The sequence below is a fragment of the Mesoplodon bidens genome (assembly GCF_964165515.1).
Source record: "Mesoplodon bidens genome assembly, chromosome: 7".
Taxonomy (NCBI): Eukaryota; Metazoa; Chordata; class Mammalia; order Artiodactyla; family Ziphiidae; genus Mesoplodon; species Mesoplodon bidens.
The window spans coordinates 61,326,749-61,339,023 of NC_138164.1; positions in this window are offsets into that span (position 1 = coordinate 61,326,749).

A 12,275-nucleotide genomic window follows, 5' to 3' on the forward strand; every position below is an offset into this window, starting at 1 on the left:
TCCCAGGGTTTAGGGAGGGAAATAGTCTTTGAGAAACCCTCCCTCCCTCCTTGTTCTCCTCCTCTTCGTTAGCGTCCTTCTCCTCACAGGTGCCTGGGATCCATCCGTGGGGGACTCCCATTCAGGTCGGAGCCCTCCCCAGCCATCCATCTGCAGACACATGGCAAATGGGGGGTGGACGTGGGGCGAAGGGAGGTGGAGAGGTTTACAGCTCAGGTTGTTAGAGGCCCAGTCTCAGAGGGGGAGGTCCCCAGACACAGGACCCCTCCTTCAGCACTCATGTCACTGGATGGAAATTGTCAGTTGCCTGGCCTGTCACCACCCCCCACCCCAGGTGGGGAACTCAGGCTCCCACCAGGCTTTGCATCTCCCTGATGGCATCCACCCTCACCCTAAGTCCCCTGCCAGGTCTTCACTGAGCCTGTTCTGGCCTAGGCTGAGCCCTGATCCTGAGGCACCAGAGGAAATACTACTCAATCAGGCTATCTTCCCAGGGTCAGTTCATGAAGGGAGGGGACTGGGGGCAGAGAGGTGAGCAAGGTCCATACAGTGCCATCCTCAGGGGCGCCAGTCTGGCAGGGGAGGCAGCGAGCCTGGGCACATCACTACCACTGTGGTTGGAGGGGACAGCGCTCCCCACCGGGAGCTCCCCAAATTGGGGTTGGGGTCAGGGCGTGGGGCAGGACGTTACCGAAGGAGAAGCTGTGGGTGCTGAGACTACAACATGCTTAGCGCTGACAACTGCAGGATGAGTAGAAGTCAGGTGAAAAGTGGGTGGAAGGGACATCCACATGGTGGGAGCAAGTTCTCATCACAGGAGCCCCCAGTGTAAAGGCCCAGAGCGTGAGCCTACGGTTCAGTGACTCTATGACCTGAGCGGCCAGGGGATCCTTCCAAACACAGGGGCTCCCAAGGAGGCAGCTCTGGTCTCCTTTCCCTGGTCCCCACCGACCCACACAGACCTGCACCCCTGCAGGCACACACACGACCCCATCCCACCCCACCACCCAGTACAGCCCAGGATGGGAGGTGCCTCCCCAGCAGGGCAGTTCCACTGGTGCATACGCAGGGGATCCTAGAGACCCGGCCAGGAAGGGACCTCAGAGAGCCACACTGTTCCTGTTTAGGGCTTTACTTGAATACCCCAGCTCTGGGGAGCTCACTCTGACAGGCAGCTTGACAGGCAGTGAGCAGGTTCTGACCAGGAAGATTCTTCCTGCTGAAACCCACCTCCCTGTGACACTCCCAACTGGCCCTAGCCCTGGTCTCTCTGCTGGGAGACAGCCTCCTCTAGCTTCTGGAGTCCCAGTGTTGGATTCCAGGCCTGGCTCTTTCATTTAGAATTTTGTGACCTTGGGCAAGGCACTCAACCTCTCTGGGCTCCATCTGTAAAATGGGGCTATTAACAGAGTTAGGAGAAATAAAATGAAGTGGGAAGGGCTTTAGCCCAGGGCCTGGAATACAGTAAGCGCTCAATAAATATTAATTCTTAGTGATACTACTCGGTTACCATCATTACCACGTAATAAATACATGGGGACACTGAGGCTCCGAGAGGGAAGGGACTGGTCCAAGGTGGCCCCCAGAGTGGGGTGCGGGTCAAGGGCCGTCGATCTCGAAACAGGCCGGGCGGGGGCGGTCGGTCGTGGCCTCAGGGGCCCTCTCCCGGCTCCGGGCCCCCCCTTGCCGCCGGGGCACCACTCGGCTGCCGCGTTTTACGAGCAAAAACAAACACGTCCCACAAGCGGCCCCTGTGCGGCGAGGACCCGCGCCCGCCAGCGCCGCCGCCGCCCGGTCAAAGCCGGCTTTGTGCCCGCCCCGCCGCCCCCGTGGCCCAGGCGATTTTAATTAGTGTCTGGGTCTGCGCCGGCAGATGGGAATCAAAGCCCCAGTTCTTCCAGCGTCCCCGCCTCCCGCCTCCCGGATCCCCCGGGCTCCGCGTACCCCTGCTGGCAGCCGCGAGAAGTGGAGCCTTCCCAGGCCGCCGCCTCGAGTTCGAATCTCGTCTTTTACAGCCAAGGGACCCGGGGTACGTTCTTGGCGCTCTGAGCCTCAGTTTCCCATTAATAATAGCACTCACCTGGTCAGCCAGCCCTTAACGTGTGGCTGGGAGGGTTTACATCAGAAAATAGGCGGGCGAGCCTTGGGGCAAGACATCAAAAACCCTTCTTAGGGGAGAGAAGGCTGCGTCTTGCTAAGCAAGTCGAGGTGTTCACCAGGGGAACGGAAACACCAGGGCAGCCCAGGCAGTGGGAACAGGGCCGCAAAAGGCTGGTGTGTTGCATCCTCCAGGGGTGGGCCGGGGAGATAAGGACTTTAATTTGTGTGGAAGGAGTTTGAGGGGTGAGGAGGTCAGATTGGCTCTTTGGAAAGTTCACTTGGACTGCCCTGTAAAGGAGGGGTTGAAGGGTTGGGACTTGAGGCAGTGGCTTGTGATGAGGTCGGATATGACGGGCTGAGGCAGAGGAATGGGAGGAGGGGGCCTAGAGGGGGAAGGCCCCATCATGGGCAGCGTTCTTCTATCTTAGGTTTTGACTCTTTATACTCTTTTTTAAAAAATATTTATTTATTTGGTCGTGCTGGGGCTTAGTTGCGGCAGGCCGGCTCCTCAGTTGCAGCATGTGAACTCTTAGTTGTGGCATGCATGTGGGATTTAGTTCCCTGACCAGGTATCGAACCCGGGCCCCCTGCATTGGGAGCGCAGAGTCTTATCCACTGCAACACCAGGGAAGTCCCAGACTCTTATACTCTTGAGGGTGTCATAAAGGGTAGCCAGGACCTTTGGGTCCACCTGGGATGCTTGTTTAAAATACCAAAACCTGGCCCTACTCCACACCTGCTGAATCACAACCTATGGCCTTAGGTCCCAGAATCCACATTTCAAACGATCCCCATGTTGATTCTCATGGGTGAACCTGGGATGTGCAGAGGATGAATGAGCCATAGTCTGTAGGGAAAAAAATATAATCCTTGGGCCCCGTTTCCCCGGCGCTGTGCCTGAAGTGGGACATTGGGCCCCACTACTGAGTCTCATTCCTCTCATAGAGCAGCATGTCCTTCAATAGACCTCAGTGTCCTTGCCCATAAAATGGCACAGCCTCGCTCATCCACCCTCCCTTTTTGGGCTTTGGGAGGACTAAAGGTGCCCTTTTGTGGAAAAGGCTATTAGGGGCAAGAAAACTCTAAACAGTCCCCTCTCCCACACACTGCCATTAACCAACCTCTCTAAAGGCATTTTTGTGCACGGCTGCTGCTGCTCAACACCCTTCTGTAAATCCTAATTGCCTTCAAAATAAAACTCTGACTCCTCAGCCTAATGTTCCAAATTGGGTCCTGGCCCCATCTCCAGCCTCCTTTCTCACAGTCCCCCATCTTGGTCCGAAACAACCCTCCAACCCCACCCTGTCCCAAACAGCTGTGCTTTCCTGCTTCCTTGCCTTCGTCCCAGTTGGACATACACTTCTTCCTTCTCCCACCTCCCCCATCTTCAAACAGATAAATTCTGTTATTTCTTTATTACCCTGTTGAAGGGCTACCTCCTCCATTCCTGCCCTGCCCCACCCCACCCCTGCCTCAGTCTCCTATGAACTATTCCAGCATTCTTTAGTCCTCTGTTAAAGCACTACCTGTCATCTACACTGGTTAAGATCTTGGGTTTGGGAGTTTGATAAACCTGGTTTGTTGCCATGACTGTACCACCGTGTGACCTTGGGCAAGTTCCTTAACCTCTCTGAGACTCTATTTCCTCCTTGTGATTATTGAGGGGATTCAGGGACATAGGGAAAGGGAAAGTGCTTGGGGCAGTCACTGCAGTGTCATGGTTAAGACTGTGAGTTCTGAACTAGAGTGCATGGGTTTGAAACCACATTCCACCTCCACTCATTGGCAGTATGACTTTGGGTAAGATTCCTAAAATCCCTCTTTGCCTCAGTTTCCACAACTATACAATTTGGATAATATTCGTGTAGTGGATAGATCATAGGGTGGCCCCCATGATTCCACACCATGTATAATCCCTCTCTTTGAGTGTGAGTGGAACCTGTGATTTGCTTCTGGCCTGTGGAGTAGACAGAGGTGAAGGGATTTTGCAGATGTGATTAAGGTCCCAAGTCAGTTGATTTTGAGTTACTTAAAAGGAAGACTATTCTGCCTGGGCCTGATTTAATCAAGTAAAAGTTCCTAAAAGAGGTACCAGACCCTCCCTGGAGTCAGAGACTCTCTGTTCCTGGCTTTTGAGAAGTAAATTGTTATGTTGTGAGAGGGCCTGGAGTCAGAGACTCTCTGTTCCTGGCTTTTGAGAAGTGAGTTGTTATGTTGTGAGAGGGCCCCTGAAAAGGGCATGTGGTGGTCTCTAGGAACTGAGAGTGGCCCCTGGCTGACAGCCAGCAAGAAAACAGGGACCTCAGTCCTATAACCACAAGGAGCTGAATTTTGCCAATAACCTGAGAATGCTTTGTAGTGGATCTTTCCCCCAGTCGAGTCTTTGATAAGACCACAGCTCCTACTGACATGGGATTGCAGACTGGTGACACCATAAAGCAGAGAACCCAGCTAAACTGTGTCCAGACTTCTGACCTATATAAACTGTGAGATAATAAATGTATTTTTTAAAGTATAGTTGATGTACAGTATTATGTTAGTTTCAGGGGTACAGCATAGTGATCTGACAATCAAATACATCATAAAGTGATCACCGTGACAAGTCAAGTAACCATCTTCCACCACACAAAATTATTACAGTATTATTGACTATATTCCTTATGCTGTAGATTATGTCCCTGCAACTTATTTATAACTGGAACTTTGTATCTCTTAATCCCTCTCACCTATTTTGCCCAGTGCCCTGCACATAATAAATGTGTTTTAAGCTGCTAAATTTGTGGTAGTTTGTTACTCAGCCTAGAAAACTGATAGTATCCACTTTATAGCGTTCTGGTAAAGATTAAATGAGGTCACCAAGGTAAAGCCTTAGCCCGTTCCCAGGCTCATGGGAGATGCTCAGTAAATGGTTGTAATTAGTTGCCATTGTTATTATGCTTAGAGTATAGCACTTTACAAAATTAAGTTTTTAATCATCAGCTTATTACTTAGCGCATTAAAAAAGTAGAATTTGCAAGTAGGAAACCTAGACTTGAGCAAACTTGCTATGAGACCTTCACCTTGCTGGGTTATGTCTGTTAGGATGCTTTAGGCTGCAAGTACAGAAACCTGACCAGTGGTCACTGTCTTAGGTTGGAATTCCTAGAAGCAGAACTTGAGACTAGGAGTCATATGAAAGCGATGTATTAGGAACTATTTCCAAGACAAACCAGTAGTAGGCAAGTATAGAAGTGGGGCCAGGAGGGCAAGTATTATATCAAGCCAAGTTCCCCAAGGGGGAATTTTGGCTCCATCTTGCAAAGGAGCTCTGGGGATAGTACAGATAACTCCTCAGAGCTATACAGATCAGCGCAAGGCAGCTGGAGGACTGACACCTCCATACTATTCCATCATTGGTTAAGGGGCACCTTTGAGTGGGTGGGGGTGTAGATTCCCACACTCACAGGCAAAGTGGGCTCCAGCAGCCTGAGGGTGGTCTTCTGACAAGGAGAAGCCAATGCTGGCTGTTGGGAGTGAAAGCACATTGGAAGCCAGCGTCTATGACAATATAAAGAGATGAGAGGGTCATTGGCAGTACTGCTACAGTGGCCTAAGCTATGAGGATATATGTTGTTTTCTTAGCAAAAAAAAAAAAAAAAATGTAGGTGATCCCCAGATTGGCTCAGTGTGGGTCATCGGTGTCACTGAGGATTCTGTTCTCTACAGCCTTCCTTAGCATTGCTGGCTTCCATAATCCTTGGCCTCATGGTCACAAGATGGCTGCTGCAGCTCCACGTCTCATGTCCTTAAATGATAGCATTTGAAGCAGGAAGCAAAGGGAGGGCATCAGCAAAAAGGCTCTCTCCTCGTGTGACTCTCTACTATGCAGAGGAAAATCTCCCCCCACCCCACACCCCACCAGAAATCGGGTCACGGGCTCAGCCCTAGACCAGTAACCAGCAGAGGAGAGTTGGGTTGCCAAAGCTGACTTAAGTCAGTCATGGTTCACTCCAGATGCTGAGCACCTATCCAGATGGGGTTCTATTAGCAAAGAGGGGGTTGGGGAATGGCTACTAGGTGGGCAACCAACAGCATCTGCCATAGAACATCACTTTTCCTCATTTGCAAAAGAGTAATTTTGGTACCTACCTCTGATATTCATAGTGAAGATGAAATGAGCTGATTTTTTTCCTTTTTAGCTGCACTGCATGGCATGCGGGATTTTAGTTCCACCACCAGGGATCGAATCCGTGGCCCCTGCAATGGAAGCACGGAGTCTTAACCACTGGACCGCCAGGGAAATCCCCAGAAATGAGCTGATTTTAATTGCTATATATGTTCACACCATTTCTTCTCTGCTACACTGTGAGTTCACTGAAGGTAGAGGCCATGTCTCACTCACCTTTGCTTCCCTTGATTCTACCCTCTAAATGGTGCTTAACCCTGTCGACTTCTCTCCATCTCTGTTGTCACACCCTAGTCCCTACTGCCATCATCTCTCTCATGATAGTTGTGATAAATTACTCACGGATGCCTTTGCTTCCATTCTTGGCTCTCTCCAAGGCTTTTTCTCCCACAGAAGCCTGAGGGATGTTTGTAAAACACAAATCTGATTGAGTCACCTCCTTGCTGAAAGCACTTCCAGGCAAAAAAAAAAGAAAAAAAGAAAAAAGGGGTGATATTCAGAATAATTACTGATTTGGAATAGGCTCTGGGCAATCAGAGTAGGTGCCAGCATTGACAGCCATGTGAGGGCATCCTTCCTGAGCACCATTCCTGTTCTGAGGGCCCTGGAAGAGCTGGCCTCTGCCTGCCTCTCCTGGCTTTTCTCTAGAGGCTGTTGCCGCCACTCCCTGCTGCCTATACCGCCTGCCTCCACTGCCCAGCCCAACTGTCTTGCCAGGCTGGTCTGCTTGCACTCCCTGAATGTACCACTCTTACTTGTCTCCAGGCCTCGGAACATGCTGTTTCCTGGGACTGGAATGTGATTTCCCCACTTTCTCTGGCTGCTTCCTTAAAGTCTCTACTTAGGTATCCCCTCTTCCAGGATGCTTTCTCTGAAACCCCTCTCCTCATCACCATGGTCTCTCACAACACACACACACCCCGCCCCACCCTGTGCTTTCTTCTATCAGAGTGCTTGTCACTCTCAATTGTCATGTTTATGTCTTTCTCCCTCACCAGACTGGGATCTTTTTGAGGGTACATTGGGACACAGAGGACTATTGCATCACTGGTGCTGGTAGTAATGGGTGGTGATAGTGGTGGTGGTGATGGTGGAGGGCAGGACAACCCTTAGACCCAGGCAAGGGGGACCCCATCCTGGGCCACACCCTCCAGAGGGCCCCAGTCTGACCCCCTTTCAGCTGCACCCCTACCCATATAGCACAAGGAGTCTGTGGGATCAAAAGGATGTGTGCTCCCCCTCTTTTAGACCAGGGAACCCAGGGCCCTGGTATTCTCTGCCCAAACAGCCTGAGTCTGCCTCCAGGACTGTGCGGTCCTCTTACCTAGGTCTGTTCTCTAAGCCTGAGGGGTAGTTTGCCTGGGGAGGGGGGGAGGGTTTGAATGAGACTTGGACATTTTTCTAGTTATTATTGCTACATAACAGATTACTCCAAAACTTAGCTTAAGATAACTTAGGGCCTCCCTGGTGGCGCAGTGGTTGAGAGTCCGCCTGCCGATGCAGGGGATACGGGTTCGTGCCCCGGTCTGGGAGGATCCCATATGCCGCGGAGCGGCTGGGCCCGTGAGCCATGGCCGCTGGGCCTGCGCGTCCGGAGCCTGTGCTCCGCGGCGGGAGAGGCCACAGCAGTGAGAGGCCCGCATACCTCAAAAAGAAAAAAAAAAAAAAAAAAAAAAAAAGATAACTTAAAGTCTTAAGACAACTATTTTGGGAGGGAATTTTAAATATCTTTTATTGAAATATAGTTGATGTATAATATTATGTTAGTTTCAGGTATACTACATAATGATTTGACATTTGCATACATTATGAAATGTTTACCATGATAAGTCTAGTAACCGTCTGTCCTCATATAAAATTATTACAGTATTTGGACTGTATTCCTTATGCTGTATATTACATAATAAATAAATATCATTTATGATATAACTAGAGGTTTGTACCTCTTAATACTCTAAACCTGTTTGGCCCACCACCCACTTTCCTCCCTTCTGGCAACCACCCATTTGGTCCCTGTATCTATGAGTCTGTTTTTGTTTTGTTTGTTTTTTTAGAATCCGCATATAAATGAGATCATGCAGTATTAATCTTTCTCTGACTTATTTCACTTAGTATAATACCTTCTAAGTCCATTCATGTGTCAGAAATGGCAAGATTTCATTCTTTTTCATGGCTGAGAAATATTCATATATATCTATATATCTATATATCTATATCACATCTTTATCCATTCATATGTTGATGGACACTTAGGCTGCTTCTATATCTTGGCTATTATAAATAATGCTGCATTGGTGTACATATATATTTTTAAATTAGTATTTTTGTTTCTTTGGATAAATATAATACCTAGAAGTGGAATTGGTGGTTCATATGGTAGTTCTAGTTTTAATTTTTTGAGGAAACTCCATAATGTTTTGCATAGTGACTGCACCAAGTTACAGTTCCACCAACAGTGCACAAGGGTTCATTTTCTCCATATCCTTGCCAACACTTATTGTTTGTTGTCTTTTTGATAATAGGCATTCTGACAGTTGTGAAGTGATATCTTATTCTGGTCTTGATTTGCATTTCCCTCATGATTAGTGATGCTGAGCATCTTTTCATGTGTCTGCTTGGCCATGTGTATATCTTCTTTGGAAAAGATGACTATTCAGATCCTCTGCCCATTTTTTAATTGGGTTGTTGGTTTTTTTGATGTTGAGTTGTATGAGTTGTTTGTATATTTTGGATATTAACCCCTTATCAGATGTATCATTTGCAAATATCTTCTTCCATTCACTTATGCTGCCATTTCCTTTTGTTGATAAATTCCTTTGCTGTGCCAAAGCTTTTTAGTTTGATGTAGTCCCATATGTTTATTTTTGCTTTTGTTTTCCTTGCCTGAGGAGACATATCCAAAAAAATACTGCTAAGACCGATGTCATAGAGCATACTGCCTATGTTTTCTAGGAGTTTTATAATTTTAGGTCTTACACTTCAGTCTTTAATCCATTTTTAGTTTATTTTTGCGTACGGTGTGAAAAAGTAGTCCAGTTTGATTCTTTTGCATGTAGCTGTCCAGCTTTCCCAGCACCATTTATTGAAGAGGATGTCTTTTCCTCATTGTATATTCTTGCCTCCTTTGTTGTAGGCTAATTGCCCAGATAAGTGTGGGTTTATTTTGGGGCTGTCTATTCTCTGTTCCATTGATCTATGTGTCTGTTTTTGTGCCAGTACCATATTGTTTTGATTACTGTAGCTTTGTAGTATAGTCTGAAATTAGGAAACATGATACCTCTAGGTTTGTTCTTCTTTCTCAAACTTGTTTTGGCTATTTGGGGTATTTTGTGTTTCAGTACAAACTTAAGAATTATTTGTAAAATAACTATTTTTTAATGCTTATGAATTCTGTGAGTCAGGAACTTAGACAGGGCACAATGGGAATGGTGTGTCTCAGCTCCATAATGTCTGGGACATCAGCTGGGGAGACTCAGTAACTGGGGGCTAGAATCATCTGGAGGGGTCTTTATCTGTATATCTGATGGTTGATGCTGGTAGTTGGCTGGGAGGCCAGTTGTGGCTGTTGACTGGAGCATCCATTTATAGGCTCCCCATGTGCTCTGGGCTTCCTCACAGTATGGCAGCCTCAGAGCACTTGAATATCTTATTTGGAGCAAGTATCTCAGTAAACAGAGAAGCAGCTGCGTTGCCTTTTCTGGCCTAGCCTTGGAAGCCATGCAGCATAATCTATTGGGTTACAAATGAGTCACAGCCCACCCAGACTTAAGGGGAGGGCACATGGGCCACACCTCTCAATGAGAGGAGTATAAAAGCATTTCTAGACGTGTTTTAAAACCACCAAAGACATGTAGACTAGGGTATCTCCACTTAGTCTATGTGTGTATGAGGCCCCTCATAGTTCAGGACAGAGCTGGAATGAGAAGAGAGTTGGGCCAGGAGCTAGAAGCCAGAGGGCTGGGCTTCCTGTGCTTCCATGCTCTGGCAAAGAATTCAGAGAAGTCAGAAATTTTAAAATTTGAACTCGGCCTTCCAGGTCATTAAGAAAATATGTTTGTCAAGGTAGGAAGATAGAACATATTTATTTAATGGTTTGTTAGTTTGATTTATAGCTTTTAAATATTTAGGATATGATAAATAGGCTCCATTTGTATTCCTGGCTGGGCCCTGAAAATGAGAGGGGTAGTCCTGGTGGTGGAGGTGGCAGTAATGGTGGTAGCACTGGTGGTGATGGTGGTGAAAATGGCAGTGGCGATTATTCGAGGGCTCAACATTTATTGAGCGCCTACTATAGGTCAGCAGTCAACCACATTGTACCACCATTGTCTTCATCGTCATTATTTCCCTTCCTTCCCTCCTTTCCTTCTTCAATAAGTATGTATTATTAGGGCCATGCTAGGGGCTGGGAATACGGAGATAACCACCATGTGGTCTCTGGCTCAAGAAGCTTACTGACCAGTGGGAGAAAGGCTCAGGAACAGATCACTGCAGTGCAAAAGGATGAATTCAATTACAGAAGAGTGTGCAATACTGGGGCAGCAGAGGGAACCAGGGAGGGCTATTCTGAGGAGGGCTTAAAGTCTAAGCTGGACCACTATAGGCAGAAAATAGGGAAAAGCATTCTAGAAAGTGGGAACAGGATGTTTAAGGTGTGGAAGAGAGGACACTGGCTTAAGAAATGGTCTGAAGGTGTAACAGTGGCAGCCTGGGAACAGGGATTCCTTTTGTGACCATGTGTGTGCTGTCCACCCCCTTATTTGGGGGACTGCTCCCCCAATCCCATCATATGATTCTAATACGTCCTTCCTGATCACCCAAGATGGACCAATCCAAGTCCTCCCCGAGAATCTCTCTATTGGAATTGGAAGGGAAGAACCTTTGTATCTTATCTAATTGGGAGCTATCAGGATACTGGGCAGTGCACGGTATATCTGCTTCTTGAAAGAGCTGGTTGGAAAGAAATTGCTGATAGGCAGGGAGCAACAGAGAGAGAACATCCTGATGGTGTCGGAGCCTGTGATCCAGGTGTTCCTAGAGCCCACACCCATCCCAACTTGATCAGGTGGGGCAGCAAACCGGACCCTGGGATGCAGCTGGGAGAACAAGTGGGGGAATTAGGGCTGAAGAGGCAGCAGGAGTCAGATCCTGAAGGGCCGGGAGAGGAAGTTTCAATGCTGTTCTGAGGGCAGAGGGAAGCCACTGAAGGAGGGGCTTAATGGAGAAGAGACAGGGTAAGATTTGTGTTTTTAAAAGATCATTCTGGTTTGATAGGCAAGACTTGCTAGGAAGGGGAAAGTGTGGAGAGGAGAAGCTGGTGGCAGGGGAGATGGCGAGAAGACAGATCTCATCCTCAGCCCGGACATCATGGGGCAGAGGGAGAGGGCAGACTTTGGGGCCAGACCCTGCAGGTTCCAGTCACAGCTCCAACTCTTCATTGGGCAAGTTATGTGGGCTCTGTTTTGTGCCAGGGATGGATGAAGGTGGGGAGAGACATTAGGTGTCATGTGGTCATTCAAACAGCCTTGAACTGGGGACCAGAGATCCAGGTCCTAACTCCCATTATAGAAGGTCTGAGATAAGCCCTGTGCACAGAAACCCACACCACCCCAACCCCTCCCAACTTCAGCCAGCCTCCTAAGGTGCTTCCTGTTCATCTTCCACGAACTGACCCTGCGGGTGAAGAAGGCAGGCAGTGGGTGTCTTCCAGGGACCAGGGTGAAGGGAAGGAGGGTGGCCGGACCTGCCCTGGAGAGAGATACCATTGTGCCTGGTGTGGCCCCAGGCCTTCCCTCACCCCCAGGCCAGTCCCAAACCACAGGCCATGTCCTGTTTCTCAGAAATACTGCCATTTCCCAGAGCCCAGGGTTTGTTGGGGGACAGGGGGAGGGTAGCTTCACAGCTGCTGGAGGAGGAGGGAAAAGAAGAAGGAGGAGGAGGACGAGGGGGGAGGGGAGGGGGGGAGGAGGAGCCTCTCCCAGGAAATCTGGAGGCCAGGGCGTGGCCTCATAAT